This window comes from Octodon degus, unplaced genomic scaffold (genome assembly GCF_000260255.1).
Source record: "Octodon degus isolate 3935 unplaced genomic scaffold, OctDeg1.0 scaffold00147, whole genome shotgun sequence".
In the NCBI taxonomy this organism is placed as follows: domain Eukaryota; kingdom Metazoa; phylum Chordata; class Mammalia; order Rodentia; family Octodontidae; genus Octodon; species Octodon degus.
In genome coordinates this window covers 966,247-979,872 of record NW_004524723.1, presented here as the reverse complement: position 1 = coordinate 979,872, position 13,626 = coordinate 966,247, and the positions used below count along the sequence as shown (strand labels likewise).

The 13,626-nt window shown below is 44.7% G+C and overlaps 1 pseudogene; it reads left to right on the top strand.

Moving 5' to 3' along the window:
• Positions 1-568: 568 nt before the first annotated feature.
• Positions 569-9,185, top strand: LOC101580957 (annotated as a pseudogene).
• The last annotated feature ends 4,441 nt before the right edge of the window (positions 9,186-13,626 follow it).

Below are 13,626 nucleotides of genomic sequence, written 5' to 3'. Positions count from 1 at the left end.
GTGTGCTCACTTCTGGGACAGGCTGGTATTGAATGGACCACAGCCCAGACACACACTCGGAAAACAAGACCATCTCAGTTAGAGGCCAGACTGGGCAGCTGGCAGAGTTAGCATTCAGGCTGAGTTTGTGCTGCTTTCCTGGTGTATTCCACCCTGCCTTGTGTCAGCTGGTCCCCAGAGGATATTTTAGTGTCCCTCGAGTGTTGCAACTAGGACAAGAATGTGAATTTTCTGCTGGTGGGAAGTGTTAGCACTGGGTGTGAATTGTTGCGAATGCTACCCTTGTGAGCTACTGACACTGCCTGATGCATACGGCTCCAGGAGGTGCTCTTGATTCCTCTTGTGATGCCTGTGTCTCTCAGTGACACCTCCTCAGATGCTGTATCTACAAGATAGAACAGACTCTTTTCCCATCACAATCTACCCTTCTCATATCATAGCTGGGGCACAGATTTATGGTAAGTGGAACTGGGCAAGGCTGGATTAAACATTAATGTAGCTGTCACCACCATCCAAGAGAGAAAGCTCCAGGCAGAGATACCTGGCTTTCCCAGGCTGAGGAGTGGTGGCCAGTGGTCATGGCTCAGTTTGGCCAGGTTCTGGGTGAAATAGGTGAATTTGGTCACTTCCAGGTACAGATATTGATCCTGGTGAGTGTCCCCAACTTCCTGTATTCCTTTTATGTCTTTGGCCAGGTTTTCATGGCCCTGGATGAGGCCCACCACTGTTCGGTGTCCTGGGTCCAGAACCACACTTTGAACCTGAGTGTTGCTGAGCAGCTGGCCCTAAGTGTCCCTCTGTATGTGGCAAGCCAGCCTGAGTCCTGCCTCATGTTCCGGCCACCCCCTGTGGATGCCAGCCTGGAGGACATCCTCAGCCACCGCTTCAATGAGACGCAGCCCTGTGAAGGTGGCTGGGACTGCCCTGAAGGCAGACCTCCGTACCTACTGAATGAGGTGAGGATGGCCTTGGCTCTGTCTGTCCACCTGCTTTGGTCTCTGCCTGACCTGTGTCTGTGGTTGGCAGTTGTTGCTTTTTTTCTCTTTCTATTCCTGTAGCTCTGAGTGTTGTTCTGTCTTTTTTTCCTTTGCCCCTAATCCCGTTTTTCTCCTGGTCCTCTGCCCACTGGCCCTTGTCTCTCTCTATCATGTTTTCTGTCTGGTTTCCTGACATGTATCTGATCATTTTTGTCCATGCTTTTGTCTCTGTGCTTGTTCCTCTGTCTGTCCACTCAATGACCTGCCTTTGTTTCTGTCCCTTCTGTTTTCCTCCCATAATTTTCTCTCTACATGACATTCTCATTGGTCCATTTTCCATTGTCCTTGAGTCTTCCCTGTTCTGCCTGGTAGCTGTCTCCTGGTGTTGCCCTTCTCCTGTGTCTCCTTTTCGCTGTCTGCACATCTTTCTTTCTGCTCCTGGAGAGCGCTTGTGACTCTAAGCCCTGGCCTGCGAATGGCTGGGCACAGGCTCTTAGTGGCTTCACTTTCTTTGGAGACACAGAATCAGGTAAACAAAATGGATTCTTCCTCTAGCCACCTCAGAGTGGAGGCACCCTTGAAGCATCTAATCTGATGCTGTTCCTGCTCCTGTGATGGCAGGACTGAGGCTACACGGGAGAGGTCTGGGTCAAGACATCGTGGGAGCTCATCATGGAGCTGGGCTGCCCAGTTCTGGAGACAGAATGGATAGGACACAGACCAATGTCCCTCTCCCTATCTCACGCTGTAGAGACCAATGCGTAAACCACTGCGCTATATCGCCACCTCCCCTATCTGTATAGTTGCATATTTGATGTCTAATATTAAACCTACATTTTCCTACTTGAAAACATTTGGAAAAAACTCATTTTAGAAACTTTCTAACACAATATTTTGATCAAATTCAAACTTTAATGTTTTCTTTTCTCCCTCCCTCCCTTCCTTCGTCCTTCCCTCCCTCTTCTTTCCTTCTTTCCATCTTTCCTTACTTCCTTCCATCTTTCCCTTTTTTAGCATTAGTACAAATTGCCCATAGGGTCACACATCAGCAGTGTCCCACCCTTTTGAAATTTTTTCAATTTTAAAGTTTTTTGAAAAGAATTTTAATTTAAGACTTTTTCCCATAATTTTATTGAGAAACAGCAATGAGACAGTTTCATATCAAATTGGTAGGACAGTTTCAATAACTAGCACATTGCATACATTCTTCCTAGTGGTTAATTGCTGTACAAGATGTAGACATGATATCCTATTTACAAACACCATTAGAACAAATCCCTCTATTCATTAAGAGAATGTAACTATATATCTATCCTAACCACTTTGAATACACAGATACAAAATGGACATTCATCTGTATCCCCTTTTTTGGTTAAGTTCCATTATTTGAATATTATAGGTGTGTAAACTCAGCAAAATATTCTAAAAGAATCCAGTAGCCCATAATAGTATTGGGTCTTCTGCTTGACTGGCAATGTCAGAAATTGTTGAATTTAAGACTTTTTGGGTATATTATATGACATTAAAACTACCAGGAAAAGGTAAGCCTAAACCTTGTTGCTTCCTGTGGTGTTGTGCGGCTGTTGTAGGCTCTACATGATGGAAAACATTATTTGACATTTGTTCATTTGCTGACATTTAACTGATATGAGGTTACCTTGTTCTCTGTTATTTGTTCCCCCCGTATAAAAAGAGACTCAAGAGGCAAGGCAGACTTCACCTCCCTGAGTTCTGCGGGGCTGCCTGGTGTAGACACCAGGGGCTCTTTGGGCTGCCAAGGCTCCCTCTAGTGGCTGCTGCTGTTGCCGTCTTTGCCTTTCCTTTCTTGGATCATGGAGGTGTCTGCTTGGTGACTTTCTTAGGGCAAGGAGCTGTGGTGCGAGAGCCCAGGAGATTCTGGAGGGACACAGTCGTCTGGACCTTGAGTTCTGGGTTTGGATGAAGTGTTGTGTTATTAGTTTTTTCCACCTGGATCCTATCAGGTAGCTACTACTTCACTTGTATTAATACAAGCGCTTTCAAGACCAGGTAGCATGGCCCTTTCTGTTTGTCACATGCAGCAATCACACTTGTGCAAGTTAAAAGTGAGCTGGAGTGGTCACATTATGTGAGCTGCGGAGTTTTAATACCTGTGACCAGAGGTAGAAGGGGAATCCTACTCAGTGTGAGGACGTCACAGGGTGCACAGAGTCGCGGGTGCCTCTAGGGACCATCTACTCATCCTGCGTATCCAGTCCACACTTTACCAGGAAATGCATGTGTTCTCAGGCCGCTTGCCTTGTTGCTGAATTACCTCTCTATACTCTGGATGCTCAAGTATAGGCCACTGCAGGCAGATGTCTTCTTAGGCAGCATCGCTAGATTTTGTGTGGTGATCGGTATTCCTTAGCCAGCGGTAAGGGGCTTCCCGTCACGTCTTGGTTGAACTGTTATATGAAGATATGCCCCAGGACCAGAAGGAAGCAGGCTATAAACTTTGCTTGCATTTGCAAAGGTGTGGAGGAATGAGGGTTCGTAACAGTGGACAAATCATATGAATCTTTTTCTCTGTGGGGATGGTCTGTGGAAGGGGGCTGCAGGGGAAGAGAGGCAGGTGTAGGGAAACCTGGAGGATTGAGGAGCATGCTGCTGCGTGCTTGGTAGCATCTCTGTGGTGAGAACCTCTTTTCATTTTTCATTTTGTAGCAGGGTCCTTTTACATTGCCCTTGCTAGCCCATGATCTGCCTGCCCCAGCCTCCTGAGTAGCTGGGATTACACATGTACAACAGTGTGTGTGGCCAAACATTCACTTTTTAGCTTGTGACCATAAAGCTTCCCTTCTGTTAGGGTAAGAACTCTACCACACAAAATCCTGTTACATCAAAATACATCTCCACACTTATAACTCTCTATATAGTCTCTTATTTATTTTATGTATTACATTTCTGTAGTAAACCAAACAGCTGTCCCTTGGATTTCAAAGTGCCCTTTCCTTCTTTTTTTTTTTTCTGTTGTCCACTGTTACATTGTAAATTTCACTAGCTGCCAACAGCTCTCAAATTAGTCACGTGCCCTTGTCTTTATTGAAGCAGCAGAAGAAAAACTAACCCTGTAATGCTAGTTGAAGAGTTCACAAAGCATGAAAAATGTTTTGAGCACACTCTTCCCTACCTTACCATGCTTTCTCCAGATCCAGGACTGTGCCAAGGGAACACACATCTCAGGTGTTCTGTATCCTGTGCCAGTGATAATCCCAAGCTCTGTTCCAGGACACAGATCTCCCTTTCTGTGAGATCCAAGAGTGGTCCAGTTCCTGGGTGTCCAACCTTGGTCAAAGGAAAATATGCTTCGTGGTTCTGTCCTTGTGGACCCCTGAATAGCAAGAGAAACTGACCATCACAAAATAGCAGCAACCGAGCTACCTGTCCTAGATCTGAAGGAGAGGTCAGAATGAAGGACACTTTAGGGGAATGGGGGAGTGTTGAAGAGCAAAGAGAGATTCTCTGAGATTAGGTGTTCAGATGCTGGAATATAGCAACACAAGGAAGAGAAGGTGGCAAGTGTGTCCTTGGGATTCAGGCACGAGCTGAAGTGAGAACTGAAGCCCATGGGCAGACTGAAGAGAGAGCTTTCAATGAAGAAGGGGGTATCACTGGCACATTCTTGCTGAGCCCTGACTCAGTACACAAGTGGGATGGCTTGAACCTGCAGACACGTGGTGACAACTGGTGGCCCCAGAGGCCTCCATGGATTAGTGCATCAGTGAAACATCAGTGGGTGTAGCAGACCTCTGGCTGGTGAAGACATGGGTTCAGAGTACAAGTACAGTGGATTTCACAGAGACATGGTGCTGCTGTGGCTGTGACCCAGTGGGGGGAGTGAGCATTGGCTGTGGACCCATCCTTTCATAGCGAGCTCTAACAGCAAGGACAGCAGGGAGTGGTACAGGCGATATTGCATGCAGAGTGTTCAGCATAGGGCCAGCAAACAGCAAGTGTCCTCAGGGTGGTGAAGCAGGAGAGGTCATGGCAGCTCCCCATGCCACATGGGTCAGGCCAGAGCTGTGTTTTGGGGTGCAGAAATCCTCTAAGGGCCCTTGACCCAGCAGCATGGGGGTCAGACGTGTGTATCATGTGCACACAGTGGGGAAGTGTGCAGGGCAACACCAGCCTGCACACTGTGTCCACTTGGTTCCCTAGTCTGTTGATGAGGCAGACTAGGAGTCTCCCATACAGTCAGTTTGATTTCCACAGATGCATACACTCTGTTTTTCTTTCCTTTCTTTTTTTTTAAATTTTGAGCTGGGGATTGAACTCAGGACCTTGTGCTTGCCCTGCATGTGCTGCTATCTCTTTCTGGGTCTCTCCTGTCCCTCTGTCTCCCTCTTCCCTGTGTGTATGTTCTTCTGTACTAGCAAGAAGGCTTGTGTGGATGGCCTTTGGATTCAGTGATTTGGATACCCTGCATGGTGGGCACTGGTGGCTTTGTAGCCTGGTGGCATACCTGGGGACTTGCTAGTGCTTCCTAGGGAGCTTGAGCATGGGGAGAGGTACTGCATGTCAAAAAGCAGCCATTAGTAGTCTGTCAAATCTTGCAAATGTTGCACACTTATCTTGTCAGCAGTGCTACACCAGATCTTGATAAATAGCCAACCATTCTAGGTGTCAAGAAGCTGAGTTCAAACCACACATCCCAGTCATGATTTTTCAAACAGTATGTGCAATGGCTTCCTACCAGGATGTGTGTCCCACTGAGCACAGACATCTTCTCCATTCTGGAAATCCACCCCTGCAACCTTCCCCTCAAAACCACTGCACGCAGGGTGTCGCTCTTTCTCGCAGCACCTGCCACAAAAGGACTTCACCCAGATGGACAGGACTGCTGGAAAGAGGGCCGTGCCACCCCGTGGTGATCGGTGACCGTACTGCACTGGCAGATTGTGTGGTGTACAGAGGTTGAACTGTGTTCTCCACACTGATGCTGTTGTTCCCAGTGATTTCTTTTGGAGCTTGGGGACCATGCAGACAGTTCGGGTACCTTGGGCCCTAATAGGTGCTGAAAGACTTGCCCTCAGTGCTCCTCGACTCACACCTACCTCTGTGTGCTTCAGTTCAACCTGGTTTGTGATCGGAAGCCCCTGAAGCAGACCTCGCAGTCAGTGTTCATGGCTGGACTCCTTGCTGGGGCCATCATCTTCTGGCCCCTGAGTGACTGGTATGCATGTTGACCAGCTTGCCACTTACCTACTGCACTCCTGGTGTAGGCCCGCGTTCCCTCATGCTCCAAACACTGGCTTCCAGGATAAGGCCCTGTTCCCTTACCCTCAAATGTGACTCCCAGGGAGGATCCATGACTCTTGCTTGCCACAGATCCTAGGGCAGGCCCCCTGGGTCTCCCTAGCTCTTTCACCAGGAGTTCCCCTCCCTGCACCCATTTGCCCCTTTGTTACCTTAGGATTGGTAGAAGAGCCTGTATCCTGCTGGAGTTGCTCCTGATTGTCATTGTGGGCCTCACCACAGCCTTTGTGCCTAGCTTTGAGCTCTACATGACCCTGTGCTTTGTTGTAGCTACTGCTGGTGCAGGAAGTTTGTTAAGCACCATTGCCCTGAGTCAGTATCTGAATCTTGAAACCTTCAGTTCCAGTGTTGACCCTGGAACTAGCCTGCTTCCAGCCTCTAAGCTTTCCTGGGGACCCAAACAGGCACCCCCTACATGTGCAGTCTTTATAGCTTTCTGCATGGACTGAGGTCCCAGCCCACCATAATGGCATCCAGAGGGCACTTGGGAATGCATGTGCAGGTGTGCCAAGCCCCTTCCTCTCTGTTTCTACAGCTTCCGAGTGGGTAGGTCCCTCGTGGAGAACTCATGCAGTAGCCCTGACCCAGGTTTCCTTCGCTGCTGGGGAGATGATAGTAGCTGGAATGGCTTATGGTGTCTGAAACTGGAGGATATTTCAGATTGCTGGCTCTGCCACTAACTTCCTGCTTGTCTTCTACTTCTGGTGAGGAGATGCGTGCAAGACAAGGTGGTGCTTGGTCGGTAGTACTGTGGGCATGGGGTGCATCCCTCACCTTCCCCACATTTCCAGGTGGTCAGAGCATGCTGCAGGACAGGCAACAGTGAGGGCTGGGTGTGGTGTTCTGTGTTCTGGGTAGTGGCTGAGAAGGCTCTACAACACTCTGGACCCCCAGGTCCCAGCCATTCATGGTCTGCAGGCTTCTACCAGAATCTGCATGGTGGCTCCTCATTCGGGGGGAAGACAGAAGAATCCAAGCAACTGATCATGAAGGCAGCCTCAGTCAATAGGCATGAGCTTTCTGCAGAGCTCTTGAGCCAGGTACCTGCAGCAGGCCCAGGACCAGCCCTGTCCCAGAGCTGTCCCTCCCAGATCTTCCATGGGCCTCTCACTCTGCATCTCCTTCTAGCTGGCTCCAGAGGAGCAAGGCCCCTCGGGGAATGTCTTAGATCTTTTCAAACATCCCCATCTCCAGAAGGTGACCCTGGTTCTCATCTGTGTCTAGTGAGTGGCCAGAGCCCATGGCTTCCTTGCTGTCTCTTCCCTTGTGTGTGCCAATGCCATAGTGGGTTCCCTCAGGCCATGGTGCTGTGTCTGGCATCTCCTAGTGTGACCCTGACCAAGGAAGTGTCTTCCTGTGGGCATCATGGTGTTGAACACACAGCAGTCACATGGACCTTTGGATCCTTTGTAGGTTTTTTTAACAGTGTGGTGTACTATGGCATTAGCTTCCAAGTGGAGGAATTTGGCCTGGACATCTACCTGACACAGTTGATGTTTGCAGCAGTTGAAGTGATTGCTCACTTTCTAGCATCTTCATGATGGAGAGGTTGGGTTACAAGTGGAGCCAGGCTGGAACTCTGATTGTGGGTGGTGTCATGTGTATCACCATTGCCTTCATCCCTTCAGGTATCAGGCTGGCTGTTTAGCATGCATCCCCACCCACCTTAGCCAGGGGCCTTTCTGTGGGCTATTGCTCCCATGTCAAGAGTATGGGTTCTCCAAAGATTTGGTGCAGTAGGGGTGGGGGTTGGCATGCACAGGGAGGTGGGGCATCCACTTTTTGTGGGTTTACCAGCATCTCCTGCCAGATCAGCCTGTGGTGGTCACTGTGTTGGCTATGGTGGGAAAGTTTGCTACATCTGCCAGCTTTACCATCTCCTATGTGTACACTGCTGAGCTCTTCCCCACCATCATCCAGTAAGAGAGCTTCTGATAGGACTCCTCCTCCTACCCTGGTACCTGGCTTTTGACTATCACTATGCTGTTCTTACCACCAGTCTATGAATAGCTGGTGAAGCTGGCTGTGTAGCCAAGGAAGCTAGCAATCTAGTGCAGTACCCATGTTTTTCTCCTCTGGGTTGAGGATGGTTGTAAAAGTTCACTATTCTCTAGCTGTGTCAGGTAGGAATATGTGATATGTATAAAGTGAATGGTCAGAAGAAGGGACACACGTGGGAAGAGCAAGGATGAGAGGTGCTGCCTTTGTCAAAGATGACAGCTGAGCAGGAATGTAGCAAGCAGGGAGGCCTGGAGATAGAGGAGCATGAAGGAGTAGAGGACTGGAGCACTGGGTGGGTCAATGGGGATTGGAGACCCTGCAGGACACTTTGGGGGGTATCGGTAGGATCTTTGAGTGAATCTGGTCTGGAGAAAGGCCAGGGGTGCTCAGTTTGTGCTGACTTCCCCCAAGCAAATGGGCATGGGCCTGGTGAGCATCTTCTCAAGGATCGGGGGCATCCTTACACCACTTGTCCTCCTGCTGGGTGACTACCACGTGGCCATCCCTATGCTTATCTTCAGCAGCACCCCCATTGTGTGCTCTGTGTCCTGCTGCCCGAGACACATGGGCAGAACCTGAAGGACACCATCCAGGACTTGCACCAGCCATCCAAACCTGGGTGAGCAGTTTGTTCTGATACTTATGTGGGTGATTCCTCTGCTAAAGGTCCTGGTCACCACCCCACTATTAGTGAACTGTTGCTTAGAAACCAATGTGAATTCCTTGGAACTACGGATATCTGTTAGACTTTCAATCAGAAGCTCCTTTCTTTTAGAAGAGTGTTGCTGAGGTTACCCATTGGTGCACAGTCCATTATAGCTTTATGTTCTCTCTAGGTCCTTGGATACAGAGATACCAGAAAAAGACAAGGAACCCACAGGAAAATCTTCCAGTCCAAGGGTGGCCACTGTGAGCATCTCACACTTGTGACTGGTCACTAGGAGCCAGACCTTCACTAGCAGGGATCTCGCTACTTCTCTTCATATGGTCTGATGTCCTTGAGATTGCAGTAGCAACACCAGAGTGACTGATACACCACATGCCTGGCTTCAGTCCCAGCCTCCCACTGCTGAGGCCAATCCAGATGTCTGGGACAGATCCTTTCTCCTTGGCCCCTTCATCTCTCTTGTCCTTAGAGTCCCACCCAGTAGGAGGAGTAAGCAGCCTATATTATTCAAGTGTGTGTGTGTGTGTGTGTGTGTGTGTGTGTGTGTGTGTGTTTTGGCATGGCTTTTCTCTGACAATTTTTGGGAGCGTGATTTCCTCTCAATGTGGAATAGCCTTGCCCTCAAAACATTGAAGCTCAGAAGAGTATACTAGGCATGGCCCTCCCAAATTACAGGAGCAAGCAGAAAAGAAACATAGTTTGGAGTTGTGCATTGTACCCTAGATAGTGGGGAAAAGAGCTGTGTAAGAGGAGGAAGAGGTGGTTTCTTTTAGGAACTCAGCCAATTCCCTCTATCTAGGGTGTAGGCCTAGAAGACATTTCATCCTGCTTAGAGAAGATTTGTCTAGTGGTCTCTGGGGGCCTCAGTGGGGTATCTGGCTGAATCACCACCCTGACCCTGCATTCTCTTTGAAGAGCTCTCACTCTCTACCCTATGCTTACCTTATGCCTAATTTTAGTGTGGTTCAGGGAGAGGGAGAGGGAGAGGAAGGAGATTGCTTTTGTTCCTCTATTTAATTGTACACTGATGAATTCAACAACTTAGATGAAATGTAAATACTTGAAGGACAAAATATAAAAGCTTACTCCAGAATAAAGATATATCCTAATTAGCTCTATATTTAGTAAATAACTTGAATTTGCAGTTAAAATCATTCGCATGAAGAAAATTCTAAATCCAGATTAAGTCACTAATAAATTCTATAATATATATGACAGATAATGCAAAATTCTAATCAAATTCCAAAAAGCTAGAAAAAAGGAATAACTTCTTCAAAATTCAGAGCTATAAAAAACAATCTGAGAAAAAATAACAAAAACCTCACACAACTATTTTCATTAATATTCTTATAAATAAAATTTTGTAAATTGCAACAGTAGTGTATAACAAGATCAAGACCAAAGTGAGCTTATCTAAAGAATGTAAGGCTTTCAGAACTAGAGAAAATCTTTTTAAATTTCATTTGGAAACCAAAAAGACCTAGAACAGCAAAAGCAATTGTGGACAATAAAGACAAGTCAGGGCACAATCCTTGACCTGAATTTATATTACAAAGTTACTGTGGTAAAGTCAGCATGGTATTGGAAAAAAACAGGCCTAAGGCTCAGTGGAACAGAGTAGAAGATAGAGACACAGCTACAAACACATTGTGATGGTTTGTGTCTAGTTGTCCTCCCAAAGCCTCATGCAGTCATTGCGGTGGCTTCTAGAGTTTGTGATTAATTCATCATCCAATGCTGGGATTATGGATGTGAGTGCTACAACCGCCCTGGGGCAGACAGCCTGAATGCAATATAAAGAAGGAGAGAGGCTTGCTAGCTGCCACACCTGCTGCTCTTCCTTTTGCTCTGGGATGTTTTCTGCTGCCATGAACTGCTGCCCTCTCCATGTGCCACTCTTCCTTAGAGCCTGCTGAGTAGGGACTGAAACCTCCACTAACTGTGAGCTAAATAAACCTTTCCTTCCCTAATTTTGGGTGGCAGGTATTTTGTTTCAGCAACAAAAAAAAGTAACAAGACACACACTAAACCCCCTTAACTTTGACAAAGAAGCCAAACATGTTTACTGGAAGAAAGGTAGTTTCTTTATTAAATGGTGCTGCAAAAACTGACTTTCCATATGCCCCAAAATAAAATTATACCCATGCCTATCCCCATGCACTAAACTAAAGTAAAAATGGATCAAAGATCTAAATATCAAAACAGAAACACTAAATATACTGGAAGAGAAAGGTAGATACCTTGAAGACAGGTATAGGCAGAGGATTCATGAAGAAAACCCAGACCACATGGGAAATACAACAAGGAATCAACAAATGGGATCTCACTTTATTAAAATGCTTTTGCATAATGAAAGAAAGCACCATTAAAATGAAAAGACAATGCACAGAGTAGGAAAAATTATAGCCAGTTGTCCCTCAGATAAAAGACTTATACCTAGATCTTATAAAGAAATGAGGGGGGCTAGGGAGATGGCTCAGTGGAATAAGCGCTTCCCTGGCAAGCACAAGGGTCTGAGTTCAATCGCCAGTTCTGGAAAAAAAAATAGGGCTGGGGAAATAGCTCAGCAGAATAAGCACTTGCCTGGCAAGTTCAGGGGCCTGAGTTCAATCCCCGATTCCACCAAAAAAAAAAAAAATTAAAAAAAAGAAATGAAAAAAATTTAGACCCCTAAATTAAAATATCCAATCTAAAAATGGGCATTGGAGATAAATAAATATGTCTTAGATGAAGAAGTACAAATGGCAAATAAATATATGAAAAATATTCAATATCATTAGTGATCTGAGAGATACAAATTAAACAATATGAAGATTCCATCTTCATCCAGAAAGAATTGCTGTCATCAAGAAAACAATCAATAACAAATGCTGGCTGGGCTGTGGGGAAAAGCATCCCTTCTCCATTGTTGGTGAGAGTGTAGACTGGTGCAGCCACTATGGAAATCAATGTGGAGCATCATTATAAAACTAGGACTTGTGATCCCATTTAACACAGATATTCCTCTTCTGGGTATCTTCACAGAAAAATTGAGAACATCATAACAAAGTGATATATGTGCATCTATTTTTATATTTTTATAGCAGCACAATTTATAATAGTTAAATCTTGCAAACAATCCAAATGCCTATCAACTGAGGAATGGATAAAAAATATGTGATATTTTATACAATGGAGCATTACTCAACTATAAAAATGACAAATTTGATGCTTTTATAAGTAAATGGATGCAACCAGAGGCTATACTCATAATTGAAATAAACCAGACCCACATGTGTAAACATTGCATCATCTCATTAGGGTGAGAATCTGAAAGAGTAAACAAGAGCCAAAAGGTATAACAGATATTGTAAATAAGGAAGAAATTGGTCAAAAGTAAAGAAAAACTGTGATGGGAGAAAGGGGAAAAGAAAGAAGATTAAATGAAAAATATATACATACACATGATAGTTAAGATAGTTACATAGCTTGTTTCTATCGGTTCATTGAGGGGAAAGTTTTGTGGAGTAATCTTCTGGGCAATATTTCATGTCTATAGCTCGTACTCTGAACAACTATTGTGAATATAACAATATACAATGTGTTGATTATTGTTACTTTCCTACTAGACTGTTTTGAAACTCTGTTTTATTGTCATTTTTAAATTCCTTTTCTGTTTAAAATTTGAAAAAGAATGTAAGATTATTTTTATACCTGGAAGTCAATTTACCACATTTGTAGATAAAGAGAGTAAAAAGAAAAAAGTGAAAACATAATAATCAATTTAATAGCTGCAACAATAAACGACACACTTGCCAAGCCAATAATCATTTATTATCATAACTTCAAATAAACTAGAAATATAAGAGAACTTTGTCAATTTGATAAAGATAACTTATAAAAGTGTGCAGTTCGCTAAAAAGCTCAGCAGTGGTAAGCTGAATACATTCTAAGATTGGAAGAGAGGCAGCTCTTATTATTGCTCTTATTACTTCCATTTGCATTAAACTAGAACTTCAAGCTAATGCAATATGGCAAGAAAAGGAAAGAAATAAATAGTTCAGAAAGAATTGTGTTTTCTCATGGGCAATATTAAAGTGTAGAAAATTCTTAAAATTATTTTAAAAAATGTTCACTCTAAAAACTAGGAACTAACTAATAAGGGAGTTTTTGAAGGTTATATGATAAAAGGCAATAGGCAATAGTTAATTGCATTTTTTATATACTGGCAAAAAACCTTTGGATATAAAATTTTAAGAAACTACTAAATAATGGCATCAAAATATTAAATATCTTCTGATATATTTGACAAAAATGTAAAGAAGACTTAGATGGCAAAAATTATTAAACATTATTCACAGAAATGAAAGAAATCCTAAGAAGGAAGAAATAATTGTTCATAAATGGGAAGCTAAATACTCTCCAAATTAATCAACAGATTCAAATCCAGGCTGGCACTTTGTCCGCTGAGCTATCTCCCCAACACCATCAGATCCAAGTCCAATCAAGTCCCACCTAATTCTATGAATGGTTTCCTTTAGAAACTGACAATTTGTGTCTAAAACTTACACAGAAATGCAGAGAACCAAAATCCTTTAAAAAATAGTTTTGAGACTGAAAAGGCATTGAGAACTAAGACCACCTGACCTTAAAACTGTATGAAGTGTGATCAAAATAGCATGCTGTGTGTAAAAGGACAGAGCATCCTAAATAAATGGGAAATCC